This window comes from Pleurodeles waltl, chromosome 3_1 (assembly GCF_031143425.1).
Source record: "Pleurodeles waltl isolate 20211129_DDA chromosome 3_1, aPleWal1.hap1.20221129, whole genome shotgun sequence".
Taxonomy (NCBI): Eukaryota; Metazoa; Chordata; class Amphibia; order Caudata; family Salamandridae; genus Pleurodeles; species Pleurodeles waltl.
Window position 1 is genome coordinate 940,270,974 of NC_090440.1, and position 25,885 is coordinate 940,296,858.

Below are 25,885 nucleotides of genomic sequence, written 5' to 3' on the forward strand. Positions count from 1 at the left end.
TGGGTGGGTACTGTGCTGGTGTTTTCTGTGGGGGGAGGCTCTGTGGTGGTATGGGACTGTGCCTGGTAACTGACTGTCCAGAGATCCCTGATGGACCAGGTTGGTCATCCAGATACAGGCGTACAGAGCTGCTGTCATCAATGTGGGTCTCTTCTGGGGGAGGACTGGAAGGTGCTGGCACCTCCTCTCCGGTGACGTTGGGTGGGGGACCTGTGGGGATGTAAATGCAGCGCTAGTGTTTCTGTGTGTGTCATCTTGTGCATAGGTGTGTTGCCCTCTATGGTTGTTATTGCCCTGGCAGATTTGCCTTTGAGTGAGTAGCTATTTGAGTGAGTAGCTATTTGGTGGGCTAGGTGATTCTCTCCAGTGTGCTTGCAATGTTGATAGGAGTCCATGCAGGTCTGTGAGCATGCATTGGTGTTACATGCAGGGCTTGGTTTGGTTTTGGGGTGAGTGGGTTGTGATGGTGTGAATGTGGGGGGTGGTGAAGTGATGAGAGTGACAGTGAGATTGAGGGTTTGTGATGACATGCAGGTAGGGGGTGGGGTGATAGTAATAGAAAATTGACTTACCAGAATCCAGTCCTCCTCCTACTCCTGCCAGGCCCTCAGGATCCATGATCCGCAAGACTTGCTCCTCCCATGTTGTTAGTTAGGAGGTGGGGGTCCACTGCCAGTCCTCTGTACAGCTAGTTGGTGTCTTGCTGCTGTGGAATGTACCTTCCCCCGTAGGTCGTTCCACCTCTTCCTGATGTTGCCCCTTGTTCTGGGGTGCTGTCCCACGGAGTTGACCCTGTCCACGATTCTCCGCCATAGCTCCATCTACCTTGCAATGGACGTCTGCTGCACCTGTGATCCGAATAGCTGTGGCTCTACCGGTATGAATTCCTCCACCATGACCCTTAGCTCCTCCTCTGAGAACCTGGGGTGTCGTTGCGGTGCCATGGGTGTATTGTGAGTGGTGTGAGTGAGGGTGTGTGGGGTGCTGTGTTGGGGTGTGTGATGTAGGGTGCGTGGATGGTGTATAGGTGATGGTGTGTGTTTTATAGTGGTGTGGGTGTGTGGGTGTGGTGTGTGTATGTGTGTCAGGTGTGTGTTGTTCAAATTGTCCAATGTGGTGTTATTTTGTTTGAGTGTGTGTATTTTGAGCGCGGTGGTATGTAACGCCAATGGTTTAGCGCTATTGAATGTGCGCCGCAGAGATTCGTGGGTCATAATGCTGTGGGCGTAGTTCTGTTGGCATAACGGTATGGTTTTGGATACCGCCAGTTTATCACTGACCTTTGGACTGGTGGACTTGTGTGTGTGGCTGTATAGTGACGGATTGGTATGTGTGGGTCATAATATGGGTGGTGGTAATCCGCTGCGGCAGCGGTATGTTGGCGGCAGTCAGCATTGGCAGTAAGTGGGATTTACCGCCAATGTCATAATGAGGGCCGTAGTCTCAACTGGTCAAGGTTAGCCTTATTGTCCTTCATTTGGGACGGTGGGAGTTGTAATGTAGCCTCTTTCTAGCATGGTTATTCCCACTTTTGGCCTGTTTGTCAGTGTGTTTGACTGTGTTCACTGAGATCCTGCTAATCAGGACCCCAGTAGTTATGATCTTGCCTTACATTATGGTTATTGGATACTGGTAATCCAGTATTTCACCCACAATTGGCATACTTGTGCCCCCTTATAAGTCCCCATTATATGGTACTTAGCTACCCCAGGCATTAGGGTTCCAGGTGATCCCTATGGGCTGCAGGATTTCTTTTGCCACCCATAGGGAGCCCATGAAAAGTCTTCTATAGGGCTGCCATCGCAGCCTCTGTGAAAAGGTGCATGCACTCTTTCACTGCCATTTACACTGCACCAGGTCACTTATAAGTCGCCCCTATAGCAAGCCCTCCAGCCCTGAGGGCAGGGTGCAGAGTTCCTATGTGTGAGGGCAGCACCCTGCATTAGCAGAGGTGCCCCTACAGCCTCCAGGACCATTTCCCCGACTTTGTGAGTGCTTGGAAGCCATTTTACTTGTGTACTGGACATAGGTCACTACTTATGTCCACCTACATAATGGTAACTACGAACATAGGCATGTTTGGTATCATACATGTTGGAATCATACCCCTAGGCTTTTGCAAGCATTGGTTGTATGATTCCATGCACTCTGGGGGCTCCTTAAAGGACCCCAGTATTGCCATTTCAGCCTTGTGAGGTTTTCAAGGCAGTCCCAGCTCCTGCCACCTCTCAGACAGGTTTCTGCCCTCCTGTTGCTTGAGCAACCCAATCCCAGAAAGGCATAACAAAGGATTTCTTTTGGGAGAGGGGTGTTACACCCTCTCCCTTTGAAAATAGGTGTTACAGGCTTCGGAGTGTTAACCTCCCAAAGCCAATGGAAATGCATTGAAGGGCACATTTGGTGCCGTCATTGCATAATCCAGTATACACTGGTTCAGGGACACCCAGTCCCTGCTCTGGTGTGCAACTGGACAAAGGAAAGGGGGGTGACCACTTTTCTGCCCATCACCACCTCAGGGGTGGTGCACAGAGCTCCTGCAGAGGGTCCCTGGGTATTGCCATCTTGGATTCCAAGTTGGCAGGGCACTCTGTGAGCATCTGAGTGGCCAGTGCCAGCAGGTGACATCAGAGCCGTCCCCTGATACGTGCATAGCTGACCAATCCTCCTTTCAGGGCTATTTAGGGTCTCTCTCTTGGGTGGTTCTTCAAATTCACATTGCAAGACTCCAGCAGGAATGCGCTGCATCCTTTACTTCACCTTCTTACTGATGAAACTGCAACTGGACCCTCCAGGAACTCTACAAACTGCAACAAAGAAGCAAAGACAACTTATGCAACATTGTATCTTCAGCTCCTGCCAGCAACTGCAACTGTTTCCCAGTCGTGCATTCTCGGATGACAGCCTGTCTTCAGCCTGCACCAGAAGAACAAAGGTCTCTCCCTTGTAGTGAAGGAGTCGCTCCCCTGCTTCAGCAGGCACCTCTATGCAACAATGACGGGCAACGTGGGTCCCCTCTACTGACGAGTTGCATGGATCCTGCGTCATGTATGGTGGACTGAAGTGGTCCCAACGGTCCTAATGTCCTACTGTCTAACTTTGGTGGAGGTAAGAGCTTGCCTCCCACGCAAGACAGTATTGCAGTTGCCAAGGCTTGTTGGCATCCTTCCACAAAGTTCTTTGTTCACTGTGCAGCTCTAGCCCCCAGCACTCTAGCCTGCGATGCACAACTTCCGACGGGGTTCTCTGGCGGCGTGGGACCCTTTGCTGTAGTGCTGCGTGGGCCTCCTTTTGCGCCTTATTTGTCCCTCTGCTGTGGGACTCCTGTGTGCGCCGCCTGGTTTTCTGAGGGCTTTATGAGTTGCTGAGAGCCCCCTCTGACTCCTCCTCCTGGGTAGAGTCCATCAGGCCCCCTGGTTCCAGGCAGCGCCATTTTCCGCTAACCGCAAGCTTTCCGTGTACCAAGGCCTGTTGGCGGAATCTAGCGACGCAAACCAGACTGCAATCATCCATCCGGCGTGTGACATCATCTGCACCAACCAGGAACCCGCATCCGCCTTCTTGCGTGTAGTACTGACTGTTATTCTTTACTGGTGGTCCTTCTTTTGCACCTTCATCCGGGTTAGCAGGGGCTCCTGTTCTCCCTGGACTCTTCTGTGCTTCTTGGACTTGGTTCCCTTCTTCCACTGACCTTCAGGTCTAGGAATCAATTGTTGGTGTCTTGTGGTCTCTCCTGGTTCTTGCATTATCTTCTTTCTTATGTTCTTGTGTGTTCTAGGAAAGTTACTGTGACTTACTCCTGATTTCCTGGACTGTGGAGTGAGTTCTATGACTTACCTTTGGAGTTTTCTAATACTCCTAGCGCCCCTCTACACACTACACCTGCCTAGGTGTGAAACCAACATTCGCATTCCAATTTCTTAGTATATGGTTTGTGTTCCCCCTAGGCCCGTTTCTAACTAATGTGATTTTCACTATTTGTTTTCTAACAGGTTTTTCAGCTATTTTTGCATACTAGTGTATATAATTTGTGTTTTATTTACCTCCTAAGGGAGTATAGTCTCTATGGTATTTTTGGCATTTGTGTCACTAAAATAAAGTACCTTTATTTTTGTAACACTGAGTATTTTCTTTCATGTGTGTGAGTACTGTGTGGCTACAGTGGTATTGCATGAGCTTTGCATGGCTCCTAGATAAGCCTTGGCTGCTCAGCTACAGCTACCCCTAGAGAGCCTGGCTTCTAGACACTGCCTACATTCAACTAATGAGGGAGAACTGGACCTGGTATAAGGTGTAAGAACCATAGGTTCCCACTACAAACCAGGGCAGCCTCCTACAGTTGTCCAGTGAGACACCAAGATGCATGCATTGAGACTACCATTCTCCATGTAGTTTTGAAAAGCTATGCCATCATGCCCAGTTTGTTTTGCTAGACTACCTATGAGTTTCCTGAACTGAATTATGGACGCGGGAACAGAGGCAGGCAGACCTTTAGGAGGCTTCCTGATAGTGCTGTCCAACAGCCCTGTATAGCAGGATATGATTCTCTTCTGGGAGGTGCGCCCTTCCAGTAGTGGATGAGAAACATGTGCACCTGCGCAATGGTAATACATATAGTCATATTGCAATCAGTCACCACTATCTGAAATATATTTGGTCACCTAATAATATTTGCGTTGCTTTATTTTACATCGCTTTTGACTGATGTTATTTTTACTGGTGTGCACCTGTCAGGAGTCAGGACACTGGTAAACGGTGTAGGAGGCTGGCCTGGCTTATAGTGGGTACCTTGTGGTACTTACACCCTGTGCCAGGTCCAGTTATCCCTTATTAGTAGAATAGCAGCTTAGGCTGATACAAGGTAGCTATGGCAAAGCAGCTTAGGCTGAACTAGGAGACATGCAAAGCTCCTACTATACCACTTATATCATATAGCACAATATCAGAAGAAAACACAATACTCCGAGTTACTGAAAATAAAGGTACTTTATTTTTATGACAATATGCCAAAAGTATCTCAGTGAGTACCCTCAGTTAGAAGGTAAGTAATATACACAAGTCATATGTACACAAACCCAAAACAGTTAATAATAGTAAGAAAAGTAATGCAAACAGTGTAGGCTTACAATAGGATGCAATAGGTGAACATAGGTCTAGGGGCAACACAAACCATATACTCCAAAAGTGGAATGCGAATTACGTATGGACCCCAGAACTATGGGAGCTTGTAGAGAGTCGCTGGGACTGTAAGAAAACAGTAAGGGTGTCCAAGATACCCCACCCCAAGACCCCTGAAAAGTAGGAGTAAAGTACACCTAACACCCCAGAAGGACACAATAGTCGTGATAGGGGGATTCTGCAAGAACCACAAACACCAGCAAAGCACTGAAGATGGATTCCTGGACCTGAGGACCTGCAAGGCAAGGGGACCAAGTCCAAGAGTCGCGATAGTGCCCAGGGGTGGCAGGAGCCCAGGAAACCCCGGATGAATGTGCAAGAAGGCTGCCTCTGGGTGGAAGAAGCCAAGGATTCTGCAACAACGAAAAGGGCTAGGAACTTCTCCTTTGGAAGAAAGATGTCCCATGGCGTCCTGGAGGTTGCAGAAGTGTTTCCACGCAGAAATACCACAAACAAGTCTTGGTAGATGCAAGGGTTGCGGTAGAGGTTTTTGGGTGCTGCTGGGGACCAGGAAGGACCAGGTTGTAGCCCCTTGGAGGAAGAGACAGAGGGGGCGCTCAGCAACTCAGAGAGCCCCCACAAAAGCAGGCAGCACCCGGAGAAGTACCGGAGCAGGCACTTAGAAGATTTGTGAACTGGAGCTGGCTCAGAGTCACAAAGGAGGTTCCCACGACATCGGAGTCCAACTTAGAAGATTGAGCACTGCAGGACAGAGTGCTGGGGACCCAGGCTAGGCTGTGCACGAAGAAATCCTTGGAGAAGTGCACAGAAGCCGGAGCAGCTGCAATTCATGCAGTACACAGGTTTGCAGTCTAGCGTGGGAAGGCAAGGACTTACCTCCACCAAACGTGGACTGAAGGATCACTGGACTGTGGGAGTCTCTTGGATATAGCTCCTGTGTTCCAAGGATCACGCTTGTCGAGATGAGAGGGGACCCAGAGGACTGGTGATGCAGAAGTTTGGTGCCTGGGTTAGCAGGGGGAAGACTCCGTCAACCCACAGGAGATTTCTTCAGGATTTCCAGTGGAAACCCCGGAAAGGCAGTTTGGCAGTACCCGGGTTCTGTGCTAGAGACCCGGGGAATCATGGAATTGTCCCCTCAATACCAAAAGGGTATTGGGGTGACAATTCCATGATCTTAGACATGTTACATGGCCATGTTCGGAGTTACCATTGTGACGCTATACATAGGTAGTGACCTATGTATAGTGCACGCGTGTAATGGTGTCCCCGCACTCACAAAGTCCGGGGAAATTGCCCTGAATGATGTGGGGGCACCTTGGCTAGTGCCAGGGTGCCCACACACTAAGTAACTTGGCACCTAACCTTCACCAAGTGAGGGTTAGACATATAGGTGACTTATAAGTTACTTATGTGCAGTGAAAAATGGCTGTGAAATAACGTGGACGTTATTTCACTCAGGCTGCAGTGGCAGGCCTGTGTAAGAATTGCCTGAGCTCCCTATGGGTGGCAAAAGAAATGCTGCATCAAATAGGGATCTCCTGGAACCCCAATACCATGGGTACCTAAGTACCATATACAAGGGAAATACATGGGTGTACCAGTGTGCCAAAGAGAATTGGTAAATGTAGTCACTAGCCTGCAGTGACAAATTTAGAAAGCAGAGAGAGCATAAACACTGAGGTTCTGGTTAGCAGAGCCTCAGTGATACAGTTAGGCACCACACAGGGAACACATACAGGACACATACTATGAGCACTGGGGTCCTGCCTAGCAGGATCCCAGTGACACAAGGGCTAAAACAAACATACATACAGTGAAATTGGGGGTAACATGCCAGGCAAGATGGTACTTTCCTACAAAGGGCGAGACACAGTAGAGTGTGCCAAGGTTTGAGCATTTTTTATTTATTTTTTTAATTGATTATTGCTTTGTTTCTATGTTTATATCCCTTTGTTGTTTTTCGTTGTTGTTTGGTGTTATGATGTTTTGTTGTTGGTTGTTGAAGTTTGCCTTCTTATTAAGCACTACTTGTTTTCTACAGTTTCAGTTTCCTCTTTCATGTATTTATTGTTTTATTTTTTCGAAGTTTTGTTCAGTGTGGACAAGACCCAGTGCTTCTTCACAAAGGAAACATTTTGGTATAAGCAAAATTAGATCCGTCTATAAATATACATATGTATAGTTAATAGTTAAATAACCTTATTCGGTTGCATAACCATAAACGTAGACACAATAAAAGAGTAAAATACAACAGTAATAAACAAATCATACATCCATTTGTCAAAAGTTCATTTTGAAATATAATAGTCATTGTTAGACAGTTTGGGTAAAAATGTCATTAAAAGTTCTGTGCGAATTGAGATAAAATTCACTACATAGATCAGAATATAAACCGGACATGGCGAGGCACATATCGGGCAAAGATCACTGAGTCGGGCCAAGGTTAGTAGTGACAGGGGGAGGCTAAGCAATACCAGGGTAGGCATACTACACAAGCAAGTTTAAACCAATAAAATGCATATGTAAGGCATGACCGGAAGATTGCCTGTCGCCCGCTCAGGATGACACGTGGATTTCATGTATGCAAATCAAATGTAAAGCAATGCTATTAACAGTAAAAATGATATAGCTAAGGCGACAACGCAATTTCCGTAAAATTCTATACCGCAGAATTTCACAAAGTGTTGTGATAAACCACTACCCTTGTACCTTGCCCCTTATAACCCATGCCAAATGTAGGAACTTTGTTACGCTACAAACAATTATTCTTTGGATCCTGATCACAGGAGTCTCAGTGTCACAAGATATTGTCTGCAGCCTGTCTACGGATAGGCCCTATCCACTGCTTTAATGGTTGAGAGCTGTGCAGAAAAATAAAAGGTGTGGTACTGTCTCTGCTGCTCCCAAACAAACAGAGCAGGTATCATTATCGGCGCCCTGGGTCTTCCACTTTGAACAAAAAGAATTAACTTGAGAGTTCCATACCGGAACTTTAGGAATAATTGTCTAACTAGTGAAACAGAAATATAATCATGAAAATCTTCAAAATTTGCTATTATTCTCATATTAAATTTGCTATGATTTCAATTGGGTCATGAAGTGAGTGATAAGAAGCTTCTTATTGCTCACTTTGAGATCCAAATGAAATTCCGAAAATGTATGCTTTACACATTTCTTGGTGACCATCACATTACCCCCCCCCCCCCACACACACACACAGTCCCATACACTGGTGAGGTCTAAGCAAACTAAAGAATCCTTGATGAAATGGATCCATTTGATTTTACTGCCTTTGTCAAGAGCAATTACATCAAGAAGAGCACTATAAAATCTTTCAAGAGCAGGGGTATGCTTCGACCACTACCACTAGAGAATGGGTCTCAAGTTGGCCTTGAGCTCAATGGCTTAGATACCCAGGTCCCAAAGTAGCAGGAGAAGGGGGGACTTTTAGGCAAAGGCAGTTAGGATCCCAGGAAGCTATTTTCAATAGATACCAAGGAGGGAAGCCCTGAGTGCCCCATAACTCTGCCCCATAAAGGGCACTTCCTGCCGCCTTCACATTGTATACATTAATAGCTTGGGAGACATGCTTTGCCTTTGTAAAATTATAGAACTTTGTTACCCCTGCAGCATGCTGGCATAACTTGAAGCTGCTTTTCTTTACTTGGGTGGGCCAGGACATCTTGGTAGTGAATCTAACTCCTAAAAAACCAAAGTAGGAGGCCCTTTCCAGAATGGAACTGCCCAGTTTTACAGAGCCTTTGAATGATTTATGGGTGTTTGTGGGCATACACTTGGTTCTGGAATGATTAATCGCTAGTCCTCTATCTAGACAAAAAGCCTTGTTTACATATGTATACATATGTATATGACTGCAAATATATTGTATGGATTATCATGCCCCCATCTAAAAAAATAATCTCGACCACTACAACTACAATACGTTAACTCAGTGGATCTTTGATTTACCCTATGCAATTGGTATCTCAGCTTTATGGGTGCACCTATGACACATTTCTGTTACATCTGATTTCAGCATCAATCATTACTTGTTTTGCCACCTTTGGGCATGGCGTTGCTGTCCTGTTGTTTTGACAATAGCCATACCAGTATCCTCGGCCTTGATAAAGGTTAGGACAAAACACCTGTCGGCTACTCTTTTTTCCTGGCTTTTTAGCTTTTGCACTTATTACATGACATTAACAATTGCACAATTGTGGCAATATCTGAAGAACAATACATGCAGTTAATGCACTTAATTACAAGCCTAAAGACAAACTCTTTACTAGTTTGGACCTACTGTGGTAACTTACCTTGGTGTGTGCTCCAACCTTCTTTGTGTATCTCACTATAATAGGTCCACATCTCTGGTGGGACCCATACCAAACGCCTTAGGTAGCAAGGTGTTTTGGATTGTTAGGAGCACAGAAACTTTGTTCATATAACCAGGTGCTTCTAATGTAGAGTAAAACAGGGGACCCTGTGTTTACCTCTTTGCATTTATACCACCACCTAGTATGAGAGGCGGTAGCTATAATTAACATTCTTTCATGTTTTATGGGGAATGTAGACATTATTTTACTATATCCCTACTCTTTTGTTTTTAATCATGCCAGAGGTACTGAGACTCAATTAAAGGATTTAACAAGTGTTACCTCTAGACATTTTTAACTTTTCCTATTCCAATCCTCGTGTTCTATTTTTGACCGGCACGCATTTTCACTCTAATAAGATCTCCGGCAAAGAGCCCCCATGTGGGGCCCGTCAGGCATTGCAGCGCCGGCCTGACGAGGAGCACTGCCCTATGATGAAGCATGTCACTGAAAGGTGAGTGAGAGCTTGTGCTTACAACCTTTTGGTTTCCCTTATCTGCAGAACCGGTAGATATCTTTTCTCGCCTTTTGGAACTGTGTGTGCAATTTTTTGGTTTATACGCTTCTAATACATACACAGCTTCTACATACTGTTGTATACTGTATGGGGATGTGAATCGATCTATAGCCACTTATCCTCATTTCTCACTTATGTTTTACCCTGACACCTCAGCAGTTTTCAGCATGCAGTATGTCCAAGTGAAATGCACTAGCTCAATTGTGTTTTTGTGGACCTCATAATTCCGATGCAGCCGGTAAATTCTCTTACCAACTCCATCGAATTATGGGGCTCTCTTAATGAAGCCCAAAGTGTCCTAATGGTCTAACTCTGAAGAAGGACTCTCACAATGTCACGTAAAATTCAGATCCTACACAGCAGTTGTCATGAGTGGAGCTGGCAACGGGACAAAAGCTGCTGTCTGCTACAAGGCTTCTGGTCGAGTGGCCCTTGTGGTTATGACGGTTGTGGACACAGTTGCTGTGTTTCCTGAGAGCTGAGGATTTAGGGAGGAGTCAAACCCTCTATTTCCATGATATCTTCATCGGATGTCCTTCCTCTGGGCTAAAGTAAGTCATGATGGATCAAGGCCACTGCATCAGCAGGCATTGTTGCTGGCATGCTGTACTTCCATCTCCTCACCACCTACGACCAGTGCTTAATTAGAACCAGTGGCTGCAGGTAGTGCCCACCAACACTTGTTTGGGGGCTGGCACTTATTTTTCCTCCTCAGACTCACCCAGATCAAGAGAGAGAAAAAAGCAAAAAGGGGGGAGAAAGTGGAAGTGTAATAACAGTAGTAAAGACAGAAAACAGGGATGAAAAAAATCTGCAAGAGTGAGATAAAGTATAAGGACTGCCTGATGGTGAATGAATGAGGTGTGATACAGAATCAACACTACGCAGCCTTGATATTTGGCACCCCCGATATTTATAGAACCGTTCACTGGCTTCTGAGCAAAACCTTGGACTCTGGCACTTGTTGCTGTATCAAATAAGCACTGCCTGAGATAGGTAAGCAGCTGAACCCTGAGAAGTCATCCGTGGGTAGCAAAGCCTGTGGTTGCCAGTCTCCTCCACTTTTGTGAAAGCATGCATTTGCAGAGCTAGAGTTTAAACTACCTGTCTTTATCTCAGACACTATTTACACTTCTGGAAAAGGTTGCTCAGGAAAACACATTGTAGTTGACACAGCAATCGCGCGAGCAATGGAAAACTAGAGATAAAGCACGTTTAATCAAGAGCATGTTCAGGGCGAGCTGAAAACAAGAGCTTCGAACAGTGTGCGTCAACTGACATCCATTTCTGGGTGTTATGGGTCAAATGGAGGTCACTCTATTGTGGCTGGGAAGCCTTGGATTTGCAAAATTACCACTGGAGAAGAGTGTGTTGCAAAGCACTAAAGGTACTTTGTGGGTATTTCTGACTCACCAAGTACCTCTTGAGATTCAATATGAATAATAAAGAAGAGGGGACATGAACAGAGTGTTCTTCCTCTCATTGTGATTTTCAATGAATTGTATCAATGTTTCTAACCAATACTGCAGTTACAAACTGTTGAAAAGATACGGAAACCCTTTCATGGCGTGGCATTTCATTTGCAAAGTGTCAGTTTTCACCCTGTGAATGGAGGCTGCTGGCCTCGTTGGGAGCAGACAGTAGTCAAGGGTACCACGCATACAACCCCAATATCATTCCTTGCATACTCACTTTTATTGTTAATATTGGTTGGTGTCACTTCAAAGGACCAGGGCTGCTGTTTAAAAAAAACACATCTCAGCATGCAGGAAATACAAATGCAGAAGGGGAGGTCTGCAGTCCCTTGCAGACTTTCTATCCCTCAGTTGCAAAGGGATATACAATTCCTTCTACCTCATACATTTTAATGAGGCAGGATTTGTACTAGTCTCTGCTCATCAGCATTTTGTGATTTGAATCATTAGTACATGAAAAAGAAATTGTTCTGTCGGAAATATTTATAAGTCTGTCTACAAATAAAACCTAAAAGCAATCCTACTCGAAATAATCAAGAACACGGTTTATCCATTGACACACAAAATAAATACATACACATTGTTTCATGAGTTTAAGGTATTTCTTCTCTAAATAGTTAATTTACTACATAGGCAATGTGCATAAACTAGGTGCCCCTTGCGCAGCATGAAAACTGCTCGTGCAAATGGTAAGTGATTGTGAATTGATATATATGCAATGCTAGCTCAGTCAACCATATATATCTGTTCTAGTCTGCCAAAGTGGAGCTAACATCAGTTTAACTGAGTCATCCTTTTCTCTAGTGCACCTGAGAACTGTCTTCAATCCTGACAGGTGGGCATGGCTTTGGACATGGGGAACAGAGAGGACAGTTTGGTGTCGATAGCTGCAGCAGCACTTCTGCCACGTCTGCGTTTTCATTAAAGAGCTCCCCTGCTTCTGCTAAGTAACAGAAAGTGGAGTTTACCATTATTTCTCATCACTTCGAACAGCTATTGCTGGAAATGATCTTTTATCACTATTTTTGTTGGGGTGTCTACGGCAACTTGTTCAGGTCGATTGGGCTCTTGTGGCATCTGCTTCCACAAAACAGGCATGCATGTATGATCACACAGATATACTGGAACACACATGTCGCAAGTGCAGATTCTCGCAGAATATGACTATGTATGCATGTGCACATATAGCTCCACTCTCATCTGGAAGCAGAAAGCCAGAGGGAATGGGAGTGAGGCAGATGCCATAGAGCATGAAGAAACAAACAATAGCACAGGAAATAACAATTTAAATGAGATGTTCTCTGAAAGGCAATAACCCATAGAGTGCATCCTAAGTAGATTCCAGGCTGGACAATACCATGGCATGACAAAGCTCTATTTTCTGGTGTATATTATACTTTAATAAACTGCTTGGTCCTGATAGAAACTATGTTGGAGGAATTCAATCAGAGAAATATTTTCATCTTTGTCATTGTGCCTCTGTCAGGAGGACCATGGATTGGTCAGAAGATGTACCCTAAACCTACCAATCAAAGGTGGACTTCCTTCTATATAAATTGTTAGAATAGTAGGAAGTTCAGGCTGAATTTCTTCATGAGCACCAAGCTAAAGCTATTTTGGAAATCTCTTCACTGACGTACACTCTCAGCCATTGCATACCAAAGTACTCTGTAGTTAGTCCTAGACATGTACATGCTTTGATCTACGGTGACCTCTCCCTCTGGGTTTCATTAAATCTAGGTTCCTTGGCTAGGAATCCATCATGGACTTTGCTCTTCCTTTAGTTGAACAACTAAGGCAAAAACGCATTGATTCTACAGTTACTCACAGTTCTGTCATTCAGATTGATGAGACACTTGCCCTCCTGCAAAAGTTGGGCCCAGATGTACCAGACATTTTTACAGTTGCAGAAAGTCCAAATCACTGTTTGAGTCTCTAAAAACATCTTTGCAATGTACTAAAGCCATTCTAGGAGTTAGTACATTTTAATGACTCCTAAAATGGCTTATCGGCTGCAACCAGAATCACTATATGGAAGGAGCCTTTTGTAGGTATTCCTTCTAAACAAAGATTCGGTATGAGATGTGTCAATAATTTGCAACAGAAGTCCAGTCTCAAAACCTTGAGAAATTACTGACTCTCTATTTGGGGTTGTAAGGCATTCACAAAAGAGAAGGAGTCCCTTTGGGATTCCATCCTCTTTTTAAATGTGAAAAAAGTTTGTTGGGGAGAAGGCATTGCTCCAGGGAACTGCTGCTAAATCGCTAAATCTCAAACAAACGTTTTTAAAAAGTATAATTTATTTTTTCAACACAGCCCAGTTTCTTTTAAGGAAAACAAGCTGCTTTATTAAAAAGTTAATTTGAAGGCAATCACAGACTTGATGGTCGGCTGACCCCAGTAGACCACCATCTCTGTGATAGCCACCAATTAAAGTAAGTCGCAATTTGTTACCAACCTCATTATTATTTCATTCAGTCATTCAAAAAAAACTTTATTCGCCTGCTGACACAGCTTTAAAAGTGCATGCATACATTAAAATAACATTATGATCAAACAATCAGTTCATATTCAGCATATAAAAAGTTACATAAACCAGATAAAAACAATAAAATACATAGCATTATAAAAAACATTACATACATTAAAAGTAACCTGCATGCCCGGCATCTCCTTAGCTCAAGAAAATCAGGGCTGCTACAGCGAATAAAGTGAAGTGTGTGACCAGACTCCGGGACAACTTTCTCAACATTACTACATATGAAACCTGCCTGCCCCTCAAGCAAAGTAAAGTGCGCAAAAATTGACAAACACAAAAGCAGGTTTCATCATCTAAAAACACCCTAAAATATTGAAAGTCTTGCTTACGTTGTCTCAGGTTTCTGCCAGAAACTGCCTTGTGAATCTTATGTAATAACCACAAAAAAAGTAAAATGTAGCCTGGCTTGACCAGAAAGGCCATCGCACGGGCAGAGTTATGATTCAAGGGTATTTTGAAAACCTAACAGAAAGCAAAACAAATATTTCACAGTATCAACCCTAAACCAAAATAGTAATGATCTATCCCATCTGCCTCCCAGCTGGTAAGGGGATTTTCAGGACAGTCTTAAGCAAGACACAGACTTTTAAGGGATTCTGCGTCCTGTGCTAGTAAAAGGGCTTGGACTTGCTTTTTCACAGGAAAGTTGCATAATGCAGTGTTCGAAAAGGCATACTTTAAACCTATATCCTCAAAAGCTTTCTTCAAGTAAGCCTGCAAAGGTATGGACAAGCCTCTCTCACATGCTAGGCAATCCTTAAATACATCTCTTGCCAGTATTCCATACAGACAATCAAAGCAAGGGCGATTGGCTACGACATCTGTCGATCCAATACCCTAGACTCAGTTCATTGTGACACATAAAGTGAGAAGTGGGACAGGGGACCCACAGCACCTTCCTACAGAAGCGTCTTTCCTCTATTTGGAGGGCCGCACACTCACCTATTCCCCAGAATTTAGTATCATAGAAGGTCACCGGACACACTGAAAATTATAAATTTGAATCAATTGGCCCAATGGCCTGACCCCTGGTACTAAAAGAAGCCCCTAAATATGGAAAAATGTGAATGCTTAAAAGATGGTTTGAGTCCACCAAAATGCTCGAAGGGTGCATGCACTTCGGGCTGCATGCCATTATAAATGATTTAGTCATATTAGTTGATAAATCAGGATTGCTCATGAATTGCACAAAGGAAGGAACTAGTAGACGTAAGGCTATCGGTGTATATTGAATTAACACTGCATCATCTGCATATAACAATGCTGGGTCAGGAGCACCTTTTACCATCGGAACATCCCTAGTGCAAGAAACAAATCAAGGGGTGTGATCATTTATATACAGAAGAAATAACAAGGGCGCGAGAATGCACCCTTGGTGGACCCCCTGCTGAATTCCAATTTCATTTGACAGTTCCCCATTTTGGCTAAATATAACTCTGGCCTTTGTGTAGGGACGCTAACAATTGAACAAGTGATGCGTCCAGGCCCATGCCCAGCAGGAGTTGTCACAGCTTAACCTGGTGACCCAGTCAAAAGCCAGGGACAAGCCCATGAAGGCAAGGTAAAGTGGAGTTTCTTTGCCGCTGTATATTTCCTCAGCATTAGGTTTAAGTTCAAGCACTGCTCTATAGTGCCCAATCAGCTCCTGAAGCCACACTGATAGTGATTTTAAATGTTATTGTCTTCTACCCATTCTGGCACCCTATTACATATGACCCTTTCCTGGATCTCTGCTGGTATGTCAAATAGGGAGACTGGAACATAGCAACCTGATGAAGACCAGTCCCCTTTTTCAATATTGGGACAATTGTTGAAGAGGCTCACAAGACCAGTAAGTTGCAATGGGTTAAGCTGTTAAAAACATTTGTCAACAATGGTGACCAAAGATTGAGGTTGCATTTCATTAAATCAATTGGTACCCCATCTGGACCAGGAGAATTACCACTGGCACTCTGCTGTATAGCAGCAGTGACTTTCTGTAGGGTAACCTACAGGGCGATGCCTGAAACGTCAAAAGTTAGTGGGTCAGCATGTATGTTGGCATAAATTTTAGTAAAATATTCCACCCATGTTGCACGGTCAATGTGACAACTAGTTGGGAACACATGTCAAAGGACAGATCTCATATTTGCCACCACTCTCCAAAAAGACAGGCTATTTTTAGTGAGAGCATCCTGGACTAGGGTATCACACTGCTGTGTAGTGACTTCCTTCCATCACCTAGCGGTAACTTCTGTATAGCAGTTCTGGAGGGTAACCACTGCCACGTGATCCCCTGGAGTGGAATTAAGGGCCTTACGAAGTAGACGAATAACCACCCAGCATTCGTGATCAAACCAAGGCTGTTCGGCATGCACTGCTTTACACGGCTTGAGAAGGAACTGCTTCATCCCGTGGCAAAGAGCCTCAAAAGAGAATACTGTCTCCCTGTTCGCCACATCTTCATCCAAGCATCCCAAAACATGGTGTTTGGGACTGAAAACCAGCAATTATTGTGCGGGACTGTGTCATGAGGAGGGTTATAACCCTTCCTGGATCTTCTGTTGGGATTCAATCTTGTGATCTAGAGGGGTTATATAAAGTGTTGTTGTTTATGAGATGGACATTTGTTGGATTTGTTGTACTTTTTTTTTTTTACTTGCTGAATACTATTGAGTAATATATTTATTTAGATTTTCCCAGTACGAGCTGTCTTATTCATTAATTGAAGACTGGATCATATGCACCCATATTATATCTAAACAATACCTCTAGGAGCCTTTTTAAGTGAGACATTGTCTGTACCTAGTTCCTAGGGGAATACTGGGTTGCCCCTAAGTGCGTTTACTTTTAGAAAGTGGGCATTTTCCTGCTTAACCATTCTGTGCCTCTGCCTGCCTGTGGAATCCACGTCTGGGTCAGACTGACAGTTGGGCTGTTTGTGACTTCCTTCTACACAGTAACACAAGGGAGCTGAGGAGTGCTCTGCATATCCTGATGATCTCCTGGGCTAGAGTGGGTAGGGAGGAGCTGACACACCTGAAAGGGCTATGCCTGTCCTCACAAAATGCATTCTCCAACCCCCTGGTGTGTGTCTGGAGCCAATCCTGGGCAAGGCAGGATCTAGTGAACAACAGAGACTTTCCTTTGAAGTTTGCCTACTTTAAAGGCAGAAATGAGTATAAGTAGTGGACCTAAAACCCCAGACTTTTAGATTACTTCTGGATCAAGAGGAACCTCTGCCAGGGAGAAGAGCTGATTAGCTGGAGGAGGAGTACTGCCCCTTTGCCTCTGAGTGTGCTTTGCTGGGTTGGCCTGCAGTTGCTGCTTCTACCTGAGAGAGGACAAAGACTGAACTTTGATGTATTTTCCTGCTTGTGAAGTGTTTCCAAGGGCTTGGAATGAAATTTCCCCCTGTTCTGAAGTATCTGCCAGCACCTGAACTCTCTTGCTGAGACTCCTACCCTGTCAAGTGGTGCCTAATCCAGTCCCTGGGCCTTTGAAAGGAGAAGCTAGTAGAACCAAGACTGAAATCCATGCACAGGAGCCTAGTGGGAGAAAAAGCGACGCAGCACCTGCTTTGCGGCTGAAAAAATGTATGCACCACCTGTAACATGGCTGGGAAATCGACGCAACACCCACTTGCGGCTGCCAAAACTGAAGCATCACCCATGCAGTGCGGCTCTTCACCTCTGTGCACCAGGATTTCACAGCTCTTTACGGTGCTGAGTTATGGGGAACTGGTAAATTTTAAAAAGCTTCAAGCTGAAGAAAACAACATTTATAGGTCCCTCTTGAGTTTAGGACTTGGAACCCCACTGGTGACCTTGTATCTTAAACTCAGCATGTCTACTATTGCAGTCCACGCAGGCAGCCTTGAAACCCATATTATATTGGATGTGCGTGCATAGGAACCCATTGCATATAAATTTAGCTGAAATCAATTCAAGAAATGCTTGCCCATACGGGTAAGAAGGGGTGGAAATGTTTTGAACTGTGTTAAGAATGTACTAATTAAACTTCAGTTAGATCATTTCTGGAAGGCACCAGCTCAACTTGTCCCTGGCTCAATTGAAATTTTCAAGAAGCAGTATTAATCCTATATCCAAAATGTTCTTGATTCCAAGGCACAAGACTGACATCTGACCACAAATTAGCTTGCTTGTAAGCAGTCTCATGGGTTTCAGAATTACCTAAATGGTTTGTATCTAGAGCTGAAATGCTCCTTATACATAAGAGTTAGATTGGAGACTTTCCCTGCTATGGTGTCCTTATCCCGGTTTCGAGGAAGTTCAAAGGCGAGCAGTGATTGGTAGACAACAAAGATACTGTGGTGCACTTTGTACTGTTTTGCATAAAATGTATTAATGAACATAGTCACTGGATAAACCCATTATTTAGGACAAAGGGTGACTGGCTGGGTCGACTGGGACATAAATAGGCCTGCTTTGAGAACCAGAAAATTAAAAAAGTGACCAATGTTTGCAAATCAGACCAGTTTTGAGCTTGTAAAGACATGTTGTATGGGTATGTAGGACTGCATGATTCTGTGTTTGCTGCAGGTGAAATTAGGAAAATCAACAGTAAAAAATGACTCACCAGACCATAAAATCGGCCCACACACAGACCTGTCAGACCAGCCCATCAGGTACTGACTGCCCTATAGCTAGTCCGATCCCGGTGCCTGGTTAACAGAGGAAGCGATGATGCCCTGCCTTAGGTTTGACGAACGTCTTCCTTTTGTTGCTGTTTCTGCTTACTTATAATCAGTGTGGCCAAACGTAAGCTATTGGTGTCATCATAATTCTTGGTTGCAGTATTTTTTGGGATTCAGCATTTTAATGTGTCAATATTCTTCTGATTTGAGAGCAGTGACATCTGTTTTTTATATTGGATGGAATGTGACTGTTTTAAGAATAGGCCCTGACCTAGTGTAGTTCTTAGGTGTTTGTTGTGGTACGTATATTTTTCTTTTTTAACACTACGTAGAGCTGGGTTTTTATGGAGATTTTAACCAGGTTATTTTGTGTTGACATGTAATGAGTAGTGTCATTAATTATATGAATGAAAGGCTACTGATTTAAGAACATCTCCAGATGTTTTAATCTTTCTACAAAGACATTCTCATTTGGCTAAGAGTATGTCTTTGGCTGAAAAAGATACACAACCCTTTGGGGTTCATTCTACTATAGGAGACATGGCCTTCCAAGCCTTATTGTCTGAAACAAGCTAATAGGGCATTATTAGATCCACTGATCGGTCTATAGTAACAACATTCACGGTGTTTTATTGCAAAGTGGTGGCTCAGGCCTTTTGGTATTAGTGAATGTGCTTTGAACAAGAAAAATATGAGCCTTCAGTCTTGTAATAAAAAGCAGATTGTCCTAGCTAGAATAGTGAAGGAACACATTGATTTTATTAATGACATAGAGGCAGATATTATCCCTCAAATGTCCATATCTTATTAGATATTCTGTTTCAGTCTCTTTCAGTTTTCTACTCTACAAACGTTCTTGATTCTTTCTTTCAGCTATAATTGATACAGCTTCTAGTTCTTCCTAACATTTTCTCTTAACAGGATGCAAATGAAGCTCAGGCGTCCAGGCTTCTGGAAATTCCAGACGAGTGGTCTGGGGATTTGAAAGGCATTGGCCAATTGTTTCTGTTGGGGTTCTTCTGACATGCTACCATTTCACTCTTGGAGTTTAATGTGTGTTTAGATCAAGAAAAGGTGACTTCAAGGGGTCTTCTATACATTAACTAAGCTCATGACTGATCTGTGGTTTCACTTCCCGACAACCCATACTTTTGCTGAGAAGTGTAGCATTTTGTGATTAGTGTGCTGTTATAATAAAAGTAGCAGGTTAGGAAAACATAAAATTTGCCTGTCTTTAATAAAATTAGGACTTTTCTTTATTATTGTCACTTGGAAAATCTGCATAGCGGCCTACTCTGATTCACAATTACATAAACTGATCTATTAGGACAGAGTTTGGTTCCTAAAAATATTTACTGGTTGCAAAAATACTTATCACAAATTATGACCGGAGTTTTGCAACCAGTTTTTGGTACGTTGCACTCTTCGTGAGATGAGTCTAAAAACACTAGTTAGGCTGGACACCTCCCTGTTCTGCACAGACCTTCGGCTGAGCTTTGTCCTGCACCAGAATCCTCTTGGCAGAAGGAACTTCAGGGGGATACATTATACCTCTGGGTAGTTAGTTGCTTAAAGCAGATTCCCTGACACAGAGCTGCATTATGTGAACCCCCTTACTCATCCATGCAACACAGCCTTAGAGCACAGAGGCAAGTTAATGCCTTCCCGCTGAGGAAACTGTACAAAAAAAACTATTTATGAACTGAGTTCACTGACTTTTACACATCATTAGTAGTAAAACGACAGCAAAGGACAACACACTTAAATTCTTATAATTGGAGAACGAGAATTCCATATGATATATATTGAATATTATAATCCGGATGTTGTTGCTCTAAGATGTCATTGTGCTAGGGTATTACTGGGTCTGACATTTTAAAGACGGACGGTGTCACTTCATGGTAACAAATGGCAACAGTCCGCACCCCTAGTTTGCCGCTTTGAACCACTGTGGCCTTCCATGCATTTCCCACTAGTTTCGGTCACTGGTTGTTTGTGTCAGTTTTCAACCAACACACAGAAGCCCCCAGTTTCCATTACATCTGTTGAACAATATGGTGCCTGAGAGTCAAGGGTCATGTGATGTCATTGGAAATCAAAGAGTATTAAAGAGTATGTCAGGGCACTGCTGCCAACGTGTTAATTTTGGTAAAAATACATCACAGGTCACATCCAAAATGGTGGTGCATGCGGTAAAACTCAGGGTAACCCGAGGGGGTTGTTCTTGGGATGAGACAAGGAATAGATGGTTTTGTCAGTACGGCTTATATAAAGAGGCAAAAGGACAATTTAAAGGTTGGGAAGTCTGAGGGCACATACACCCATTGGTCAATGCGAACAACGGCATACACTCAAATTAATGTCAACACAGTGTTGTGACACAGAGAGATGAAAGGTTCAATGCAGAAAAATAGGAGTTGGGGATCACCAGGCGCTTAGGACCTGGTCTTGTTTTTGGGATTCCAGTTTCTACCTTCCAAATGCTCTGACATTATTGGTGCAAGGCGATTTGTGAGTCCTGATATGATGGGTTCAGAACAGTTAATCTCTAAGGGAAGTGTCTTGCAACTCCACAGGGAGGGAGCACGAGGTTAGAGACTAGCTTTGTTTTGAAGAGTAATTTGGAATTTAGAAATGTGGTCTTAACGTAACTGTATTACTCTCAGCCATGTTTGCTCAGTGCTAAACCAGTGCTACAAAGTAGTGCCCATCTCCGATGTGTAAAGCTTCACTGTCATGTTTAGCATCATATGTGAGAATTCTCAGATAGCCAGTTTAGCTGTGTACTTTTAATTTTTTTTGTGCAGTTTTTAGGTTGAGTGTGTACTGTTCCACAGTATCACATTCTGCATCTGCATAACACTTTTGTTTTGGTTTTGTCAATTGCCCTCCCTTGTAGTCCTGTGTATGAAAATGTATACATTTGTGTTCTGAACATTTGTTCTGTAGCTTTCATGCTCACTGTGTGCATGGGGATTCCTCTGCTGGCTGACTCTGTAATTCACATAGTTTTAATTTTGTTGTAAATGTTCTCAGACATTCGATCCAGCTTAAACTCAGATTTATTTCACAGTGGGATTTTGGAAGCCAAGACTCAGCTATTGGTGAAACAATGGGCCTGATTATGACCTTGGTGCAGGGGATTACTCCGTCCCAAATGTGACGGATATCCAGTCTGCCATTTTACAAGTTCCATAGGATATAATGGAACTTGTGATACAGCAGGCGGGATATCCGTCACGTTTGGAACGGAATAATCCCCTCTGCCAAACTCGTAATGAGGCCCTGTGTGTGGCCCAGGAGGCGGGTTTAATTGATTGGTGGTTTGATAACGCCTATTAAAGGTGGATTGGGAAAATCTAGGCTTATGTCTATTCCAGCTTCTAAGGGGGAGGAAAATGGCAACTGGATGGAGGAGTTCTGGTTCACAGAAGGATGTGCCAGGAAGATGGAGCTGATGGCTTGGTATACCGGACTATTTTCTTTTAACTGTTCTAAATGATGCTACCGAGGACAGGCTGGACCTGGCTTGAGCAAGTCTTTTTTGTTTTCTGATTGACCAAGATGGCTTCATACCAATGCAGACTTAATTGGGTGTCAATTTGAGTGCACAAACACTTACCAAAAAATACTAATATACAAAAGACCTTACACACATCTAACACAGTAAATATAAGTGTACCACAACAGCATTCACCCATTCCATTACCACAAACCACTCAATTATACAAACCACCATACTATACAATGTTACACCTCAAATCAAAATGCACAAAATCCACCTAACACAGTCTAGAAAAAAGCAAATTGGCTTTAGGGTACCACAGCAGGACACAACGTCTACTTGTAATCCACATCTATACATACTTGGCTGTCAATTTGCAAGCCAACATTTGATAACTGATTCACAAAGCAGATTAACTCAATCCAAAGCACACATTAAATAATGTTCAGCTGTATTGTGAAGAAATGTGGGTGCCCATGATAAAACTATCCCTGGCGCTAGGATTGGGCCAAACTTTATTATGATTACATCCATTCTTTAATTCGTAAAATAATAAGTGCTGGGGCTTAACGTTTTGCTCAGAAGCCCATGGCCAGCACTATTGAATGTCTGGGGTGCTAAATATCAAGGATGCACTGGGTAGCCTTGATTCTATTCCTAGCCTCTATCATTATTTACCAGACACTGCCTACCTTTCTATCTCCCTCTTTCAGGTTATTTTACATCTCTGCTTGCTCCCTTTCATGCTATATTCCCATCTCTCTCTCTTCCTCCTTCTTTCCCATTTTTATTAGGTCAAGCCTAGACAGCGCTTGCACTGTCTTTTCAAGGCATGCTGCATTCAGTTTGTGGGCTTACACCTTTTCATTGGTTTGTTTTATTGCCCTTTAAATATCCTTGCTTTCAAGTGGGTATTTGTTCTCATTTGTCCCACCTTTTCCTTGATTGTTCCCTCCCATGAAGCACGCATCCCAGACTTGTATCCCTGCTCTTGTGTGCATTTAGGCTACTGCTGTGCACTACTTTTTTCTTTTGTTTCTGCAGGGAAGCCTCTCCGGTTGCACAGCTGCTCCCCCTGCCCGATTGAAAACAGGCCTGTAAATCATGTTTTAGTTAGCTGTATCATCCTGCTTTTATCATTGCTGTACATGGGGAAGGGAGGTGGCAAAGGGTTACATCGGTGGTTGAAAAACTCTCCGCATCTGCCCAATATATTCCGGCAGACGTGAGTGCTGGGATTCCAGAAAGCAGCGTTCCGTGGAGGAAGATGCGGCCATTCTCTCCCCTGTTGTTAAATACCCCCATTGTCCATGTTGCCTTTAGCCCCTCCCTCACCATGCTGTTCTCTCCCACTCCCCCTACCGTTATTTCATGTAAGAAGCTTGGTGACATTTGTGATTCCAGGTACACTCAAAACAAAACCCCTTATGCCATCTCTGCCCTAATACCTCTTCCTTGTATTTACTGCGTACAATCTCCTGTGGCCTGGCCGACTGTTGCGTTTTACTTTGTTTTGTGTTAGGCTCGCAGAGGCAACTCTATATCGTCAACCTTAAGCCACACCCCTCTTTTTGAGTTGCATGCAGTGTTGTCAGATTGGGATATTTACCACACAAATGGACAATATTTTCCCATGTGTGCGGGAAATAACTCTTGTGGCTGGTTGCACAAATTTGGGCTTCATTTGTCCGTCTATGCGCAAAATAGTTGTCTGTGACTGTGCCACCAGGGAAAACATTGATCAGGTCACTTCAGGCAGTTTAGTGGTGCCGTAATTGTCAGCACAAAATGCTCCCTATGATGGCCCTGCTTCATGCTGCTGGCCTGTCCCTTCCACTGTGCGGACTAATGTGGTCATGAACAGCAGGCCTGTTATTCTTTTTTTCTTTATGATTAGTCTGAGGAAACAAGCGCAAATTTTGGAGACCACCTGAGCAGCAAATTGTGCTGGAAGAAAGGGGAGTTCCCAGGAGATCCCTTCAGAAGAAGCATGTGGAAGGTCTCCAGGTAAGGCACATGGTGCCCCCCCCGCCCCCAGAGGCAATCAGCACTTAAATAAACAGCAGAGATATGTGCAGCCGATGCATGAGAAGCTTCAGCAGGGTCACCCTTAGAAAATCACCCTTTCTAACGGGGGCGTTGTTGTGTGAGTAACATTACATTTAAGGGATCGGTACCTGGCCTCTGGCACAGTGCTTTGATTTGTCAGATGCTACAAATGTACACAAATAATAACAGTGGGCTGAGTGCATTCAGTAGAACTGCTGCTGTGCTATTGGCTTATCTTCAAGCACAAGGCCAGTTGTTGCTCGCACCTATTTGTATGTCTGCCAGCGCAGCACTGCTTCCTTAAATGAGCATGAATATTTGTGTCAAATATTTTGTTCTGCAAAGATCCGAAAACAATTCAAATAATATTTCAAGTATGAAACACCTCGTCACTGATAAGAGGTGTAAGTTTCATTGGAAAGCATGGGGATGTCGTTATTCATGATGCGTGTATTTAAAACCACACCTCTGCTCTACAGAGACGTTTGGAAGGAGTGTGGTAAGCTTTGGTATGTAAATGCCTCGTTCTACATAACATTTAATTATGGCAAACAGCAGGCTTATCAGTGTACACAGTTCTTGAAATGCCAAGTACGGCGTAGATATGGTATACACCCTCCCTACTGCTGAGGGACTTAGGGCCAGATGTACCATCGCGGCCCATTGCGATTCGGTAATAGCAATTTTTAAGAAATCGCTATTACCGACTCGCAAAGGGCCATGTATCACATTTGCGAATCGGTAATAGCGATTTCTTAAAAATCGCAAAAGCTATTACCGAATCGCAAATTGTGATACCGTCCCCATTCGCAGCCATGGGCCTGTTGGCCCATAGCTGCGAATTTTTTGCATTTCCAAAATTGCGATTTCTTAACCAGAAATCGCAATTTTGGAAATGCAAAAGGCCAGGGTGTTGGGGGCCTAAGGCTCCCTCTCCTGCACCCAAAAAAACTTTTTTTTCAACATGTAAGGTACACACATGCCAAAAGGGCATGTGTGCTTTACATGTTAAATTTAAAAATGCAGTTTTACTGCATTTTTAAATTTTGCCACAGGTTACCACCTGGTTGCAAAGCATGGTATTTTGCAAGTGCAAAATGCCATTTTTGGAAAAATCGCAATTTGCGATTTTTTTCCAGCATAGCCTTGCGACCTGGAAATCGCAACTCGCAACTCGCAATTTCCAGGTCGCAACGCAAGAAATCGCAATTTTAGCAATTTGTTATTTGTGGTCTGCGAATGCATTTCATGCATCGCAGACCACTGTTTTGCACTCGCAAACGGCCGAATTTACCGATTCGCACCGTTTGCGAGTGCAAAACTTTTTGATACATCTGGCCCTAAGTCCCCCAACCACCTTTTAATTTAAAAGCACTATGCCACACTCAAACATCAGAGATCCAAGCTTGTGTTGTATATCTGTATGACAAAGACTCTGCAGTGCTCCCAAGGCAAAACGAAACACTTAAGTAAATAAACAAAATGTTTAACCAAATGCAGAACACCCTTCTGTTTAAAAAGTTGCAATTTATAAATTGTATAAGTATACTTCTTAGTCTTAACTCCTCCCATCATGCCATGTCATAGTAACAAATGTTTTCCATTTTATTTCACATGGGCACTGTATGGATATATAAAAAGAAATTGAATCT